Below are 7,000 nucleotides of genomic sequence, written 5' to 3'. Positions count from 1 at the left end.
GTTTTTTGTTCTGTTTTCTGCATTATTTATTTTTTGTTGTTTTTTGCTTTATTTTTTAATTCTTTTTGCTTTTAGTTTTAGAAAAATTATAAACTTTCTGTTAGTGCCATTAGTTTTCAAATTTGGAAACTCTTTTTTTGTTTTCTTTGTTGCTTTATTTATAAACCGGTGTGAGCGCCCTTCGGTTGGCGAGGTTTTAAAATTCATAGTTTTCAAATGAACTCTGAAAAAGTTGGCATAGCATGTGCATGTACAAAACGGACAATGGTATCATACTCGTCTGTTACAAAGTTGGCATGTTATCATCATAATAGTTGCGGGAGAAAGTCTTCACTTTTTCTTCGCTTGTGTCCTTTGCTTATTGCGCCGTAACCATGGATAATCTTCATCGTTTATCAGGATGCTTGGGTCAGCCTTGACTTTGAAGGGGGGAATTTCATGAAACTTTTCATACTCTTCAGACATGTCTGTCTTGCCCTCCACTCCCAGGATGTCCCTTTTTCCTGAAAGAACTATGTGGCGCTTTGGCTCATTGTATGATGTATTCGCTTCCTTATCTTTTCTTTTCCTCGGTCTGGTAGACATGTCCTTCACATAGATAACCTGTGCCACATCATTGGCTAGGACGAACTGTTCGTCAGTGTACCCAAGATTTTTCAGATCCACTGTGGTCATTCCGTACTATGGGTCTACCTGTACCCCGCCTCCTGACAGATTGACCCACTTGCACTTAAACAAAGGGACCTTAAAATCTACTCCGTAGTCAAGTTCCCATATGTCTGCTATGTAACCATAATATGTGTCATTTCCATTGTCGGTTGCTGCATCAAAGCGGACACCGCTGTTTTGGTTGGTGCTCTTTTCATCTTGGTCAATCGTGTAAAATGTATTCCCATTTATCTCGTATCCTTTCCAAATCATTACAGTCGAAGATGGTCCCCTGGATAACAAGTACAGCTCATCACAAACAGTGCTGTCACCTCTGAGACGTGTTTCCAACCAACTGCTGAAAGTCCTGATGTGTTCACATGTAATCCAGTCGTCGCACTACTCCGGGTGTTTGGAGCGCAGACTGTTCTTGTGTTCATCGACATACGGGGTCACCAAGGTAGAGTTCTGTAGAACTGTGTAGTGTGCTTGAGACCAAGAATATCCGTCCCTGCATATTATTGAGTCCCTTCCAAGCGTGCCTTTTCCAGTCAGTCTCCCCTCATACCGCGATTTAGGGAGACCTATCTTCTTAAGGCCAGGAATGAAGTCAACACAAAACCCGATGACATCCTCTGTTTGATGGCCCATGGAGATGCTTCCTTCTGGCCTAGCACGGTTACGAACATATTTCTTTAGGACTCCCATGAACCTCTCAAAGGGGTACATATTGTGTAGAAATACGGGCCCTAGAATGACAATCTCGTCGACTAGATGAACTAGGACGTGCGTCATGATAATGAAGAAGGATGGTGGGAACACCAGCTCGAAACTGACAAGACATTGCGCCACATCACTCCTTAGCGTTGGTACGATTTCTGGATCGATCACCTTCTGAGATATTGCATTGAGGAATGCACATAGCTTCACAATGGCTAGTCGGACGTTTTTCGGTAGAAGCCCCCTCAATGCAACCGGAAGCAGTTGCGTCATAATCACGTGGCAGTCATGAGACTTTAGGTTCTGGAACTTTTTCTCTGGCATATTTATTATTCCCTTTATATTCGACGAGAAGCCAGTCGGGACCTTCATACTGAGCAGGCATTGAAAGAATATTTCTTTCTCTTCTTTCGTAAGAGCGTAGCTGGCAGGACCTTCATACTGCTTTGGAGGCATGCCCTCTTTTTCGTGCAAGCGTTGCAGGTCCTCTCGTGCCTCAGGTGTATCTTTTGTCTTCCCATACACGCCCAAGAAGCCTAGCAGGTTCATGCAAAGGTTCTTCGTCACGTGCATCACGTCGATCGAAGAGCGGACCTCTAGGTATTTCCAGTAGGGTAGGTCCCAAAATATAGATTTCTTCTTCCACATGGGTGCGTGATTCTCAGCGTCATTCGGAACAGCTAGTCCGCCGGGACCCTTTCCAAAGATTACATGTAAATCATTGACCATAGCAAGTACGTGATCACCGGTACGCATGGCGGGCTTCTTCCGGTGATCTGCCTCGCCTTTGAAATGCTTGCCTTTCTTTCGACATTGATGGTTGGTCGGAAGAAATCGACGATGGCCCAGGTACACATTCTTCCTGCAGCTTGCCAGGTATATACTATCGGTGTCAAGTAAACAGTGCGTGCATGCGTGGTATCCCTTGTTTGTCTGTCCTGAAAGGTTACTGAGAGCGGGCCAATCGTTGATGGTCACGAACAACAACGCCTTTAGGTTAAATTCCTCCTGTTTGTTCTCATCCCACGTACGTACACCGTTTCCATTCCACAGCTGTAAAAGTTCTTCAACTAATGGCCTTAGGTACACATCAATGTCGTTGCCGGGTTGCTTAGGGCCTTGGATGAGAACTGGCATCATAATGAACTTCCGCTTCATGCACATCCAAGGAGGAAGGTTATACATACATAGAGTCACGGGCCAGGTGCTGTGATTGCTGCTCTGCTCCCCGAAAGGATTAATGCCATCCGCGCTTAAAGCAAACCATACGTTCCTTGGGTCCTTTGCAAACTCATCCCAGTACTTTCTCTCAATTTTTCTCCACTGCGACCCGTCAGCGGGTGCTCTCAATTTCCCGTCTTTCTTACGGTCCTCACTGTGCCATCGCATCAACTTGGCATGCTCTCCGTTTCTGAACAGACGTTTCAACCGTGGTATTATAGGAGCATACCACATCACCTTCGCAGGAACCCTCTTCCTGGGAGGCTCGCCGTCAACATCACCAGGGTCATCTCGTCTGATCTTATACCGCAATGCACCGCATACCGGGCATGCGTTCAGATCCTTGTAGGCACCGCGGTAGAGGATGCAGTCATTAGGGCATGCATGTATCTTCTCAACCTCCAATCCTAGAGGGCATACGACCTTCTTTGCTGCGTATGTACTGTCGGGCAATTCGTTATCCTTTGGAAGCTTCTTCTTCATTATTTTTAGTAGCTTCTCAAATCCTTTATCAGGCACAGCATTCTCTGCCTTCCACTGCAGCAATTCGAGTACAGTACCGAGCTTTGTGTTGCCATCTTCGCAATTGGGGTACAACCCCTTTTTGTGATCCTCTAACATGCGATCGAACTTCAGCTTCTCCTTTTGACTTTCGCATTGTGTCCTTGCATCGACAATGACCCGGCGGAGATTATCATCATCGGGCACATCGTCTGGTTCCTCTTGATCTTCAGCAGCTTCGCCCGTTGCAGCACCATCGTGCACATCGTCTGGTGCATCTTGATGTTCAGTAGCATCACCGTATTCAGGGGGCACATAGTTGTCATCGTACTCTTCTTCCTCGCCGTCTTCCATCATAACCCCTATTTCTCCGTGCCTCGTCCAAACATTATAGTGTGGCATGAAACCCTTGTAAAGCAGGTGGGTGTGAAGGATTTTCCGGTCAGAGTAAGACTTCGTATTCCCACATATAGGGCATGGACAACACATAAAACCATTCTGCTTGTTTGCCTCAGCCACTTCGAGAAAATCATGCACGCCCTTAATGTACTCGGAGGTGTGTCTGTCACCGTACATCCATTGCCGGTTCATCTGCGTGCATTATATATAATTAAGTGTGTCAAAAATCATTACAGAACATCATGAATAGATAATTAAGTGACCAAATTAATAGAAGTTCACCATCACATAAAAACCAAAGTAGATACATAGTTCTCATCTAACAACATAAAGCTCTGCAGAGCATCTAAATTAATTAAACCATACACTGAAACTATGTAAAACATTTCAATGCGAAAACAAATGCGATCATAATCGCAACCAAGGTAACAACTGATCCAACGGCATAATGATACCAAGCCTCGGTATGAATGGCATATTTTCTAATCTTTCTCATCTTCAAGCGCATTGCATCCATCTTGATCTTGTGATCATCGACGACATCCGCAACATGCAACTCGAATATCATCTTCTCCTCCTTAAGTTTTTTTATTTTTTCCTTCAAGAAATTGTTTTCTTCTTCAACTAAATTTAACCTCTCGACAATAGGGTCGGTTGGAATTTCCGGTTCAACAACCTCCTAGATAAATAAAATCTATGTCACGTTGGTCGGCATAATTTTCATAAACAATAAATGAACCAATAGTTATGAAAAGATAATATATACCACATCTGAATCATAGACAGGACGAGGGCCGACGGGGGCGGATACCAAAACCATCGGCGCACTATATAAGATGCAATAATAAAAGTAAGAAAATAATACAAGTATCTATCTAAACAAACAAGTAATAATATTTTTCCTTTCAGAAAGAAGATAAGAACAAGAGGCTCACCACGGTGGTGCCGGCGATGAGATCGGCGCGGGTGATCGACGGCGGTGAAGACGGGGACGGGGCGTGACGGACCGCTAAACCTAGATAAATATTGAGGAAAATGGAGCTTGGCGGTCGAGCTTGGAGAGGAGAAACCTTAAGTAGTGTGGCTCGGGCATTCCATCGAACACCTTGTGTGCATAGGAGGTGAGCTAGAGCACCACCAAGCCCTCTCCCCCTCGGCCAGAAAAAACAGAGCAGTGTGCTCTGCTCTTGCGCGAGGGGCTATATATAGGCACCACTATTGGTCCCGGTTGGTGGCATGAACCGGGACTAAAGGTAACCCTTTTGGTCCCGGTTCATGCCTCCAACCGGGACCAATAGTGGTGGGCCAGGAGCCAGGACCATTGGTCCCGGTTCGTCCCACCAACCGGGACCAAAAGGTCCGGACGAACCGGGACCAATGGCCCACGTGGCCCGGCCGGCCCCCTGGGCTCACTAACCGGGGCAAATAGCTCCATTGGTCCCGGTTCTGGATTGAACCGGGACTAATGGGCTAAACTGGCCTGGACGAAAGCCCTGTTTTCTACTAGTGTTATGAATTTTAAACAACTTGATTTGAGCATGTTGCCCAATCTTGGGAAAGAATGAAATTGATGATTCGCAATTGCCCTACTCATGGTTTGAATTTATGGATGATCATACAAAAATTTTATGCTGGCTTGAATTTTGCTTCTAGAAATCTTTTAGATTCGGCCGCGGGAGGCACGTTTATGGAAATCACTTTAGGAGATGCTACAAAACTTCTTGATAATATTATGGCTAATTATTCTCAATGGCACACTGAAAGATCTACTAGTAAAAAAGTGCATGCTATAGAAGAAATTAATGTTTTGAGTGGGAAGATGGATGAACTATTGAAATTGTTTGCTACTAAGAGTGCTCCTATTGATCCCAATGATATGCCTTTGTTTACTTTGATTGAGAATAACAACGAATCTATGGATGTGAATTTTGTTGGTAGGAATAGTTTTGGAAAAAATGCTTATAGAGGAAACTTTAATCCTAGACCGTTCCCTAGTAATTCCTCTAATAATTATGGAAATTCCTACAATAATTCTTACAGTAATTTTAATAATATGCCCTCTGATTCTGAGAATAGTGTGAAAGAATTTATGATCTCTCAAAAGAATTTTAATGCCTTGCTTGAAGAAAAGTTGCTCAAAGTTGATGATTTGGCTAGGAACGTTGATAGACTCTCGCTTGATATTGATTCTTTGAAACTTAGATCTACTCCTCCTAAGCATGATATCAATGAGTCTCTCAAAGCAATGAGAATTTCCATTGATGAGTGCAAGGAAAGAACCGCTAGATTGCGTGCTAAGAAAGATTGCTTTGTAAAGGCGTGTTCTTCTAGTTTCCATGAAAATAATGATGAAGATCTTAAAGTTATTGATGTGTCCCCTATTAGATCTTTGTTTTGCAATATGAATCTTAATAATGATGGGACTGCAGATGAGTCAACTTTAGTTAAAAGGCGTCCCAATAATTCGGAGTTTTTAGATCTTGATGCTAAATTTGGTAAAAGTGGGATTGGAGAGGTCAAGACTTTAAATAGCATTGAACCCACTATCTTGGATTTCAAGGAATTTAATTATGATAATTTTTCTTTATAAGGTTGTATTTTCTTGTTGCAATCCGTTGTAAATTCTCCTCATGCTTATAGTCAAAATAAAGCTTTTACCAAACATATCGTTGATGCCTTGATGCAATCTTTTGATGAAAAACTTAATTTGGAAGTTTCTATACCTAGAAAACTTAATGATGAGTGGGAAACTACTATAAAGATTAAAATTAAAGATCATGAGTGTTATGCTTTATGTGATTTGGGTGCTAGTGTTTCCACGATTTCGAAAACTTTATGTGATATTCTAGGTTTTCATGATCTTGATGATTGTTCTTTAAATTTGCACCTTGCGGATTCCACCATTAAAAAGCCAATGGGAAGGATCAATGATGTTCTCATTGTTGCAAATAGAAATTTGGTGCCCGTAGATTTTATCGTTCTTGATATAGATTGCAATCTTTCTTGCCCTATTATTCTTGGTAGACCTTTCCTTAAGAACGATTGGCGCGATTATTGATGTGAAGGAAGGGAATATTAGATTACAATTTCCATTAAGGAAAGGCATGAAGCACTTTCCAAGAAAGAAAGTTAAATTACCTTATGAATCTATCATGCGAGCTACTTATGAATTGAGTGCCAAAGATGGCACTACTTAGATCTATCCTCGCTTTTATGCCTAGCTAGGGGCGTTAAACGATATCGCTAGTTGGGAGGCAATCCAATTTTATTTGTGTTTTTTGTTTCTGTTTAGTAATAAATTTTGCATCTACCTTCTGTTTAGATGTGTTTTTATGTTTTAATTAGTGTTTGTGCCAAGTAGAACCTATAGGATAACCTATGGTGATAGTTAATTTGATTCTGCTGAAAAACAGAAACTTTGCGTGCACGAAATTAGTTTTTTTAATTCACAGAAACGTGCTTTTGCGTTGATTATTTTTGCTGTAGATCAATAGACAAATTTCCCAGGACT

This window comes from Triticum dicoccoides, chromosome 4B (assembly GCF_002162155.2).
Source record: "Triticum dicoccoides isolate Atlit2015 ecotype Zavitan chromosome 4B, WEW_v2.0, whole genome shotgun sequence".
NCBI lineage: Eukaryota > Viridiplantae > Streptophyta > Magnoliopsida > Poales > Poaceae > Triticum > Triticum dicoccoides.
Note: the sequence above shows the minus strand (reverse complement) of the source record.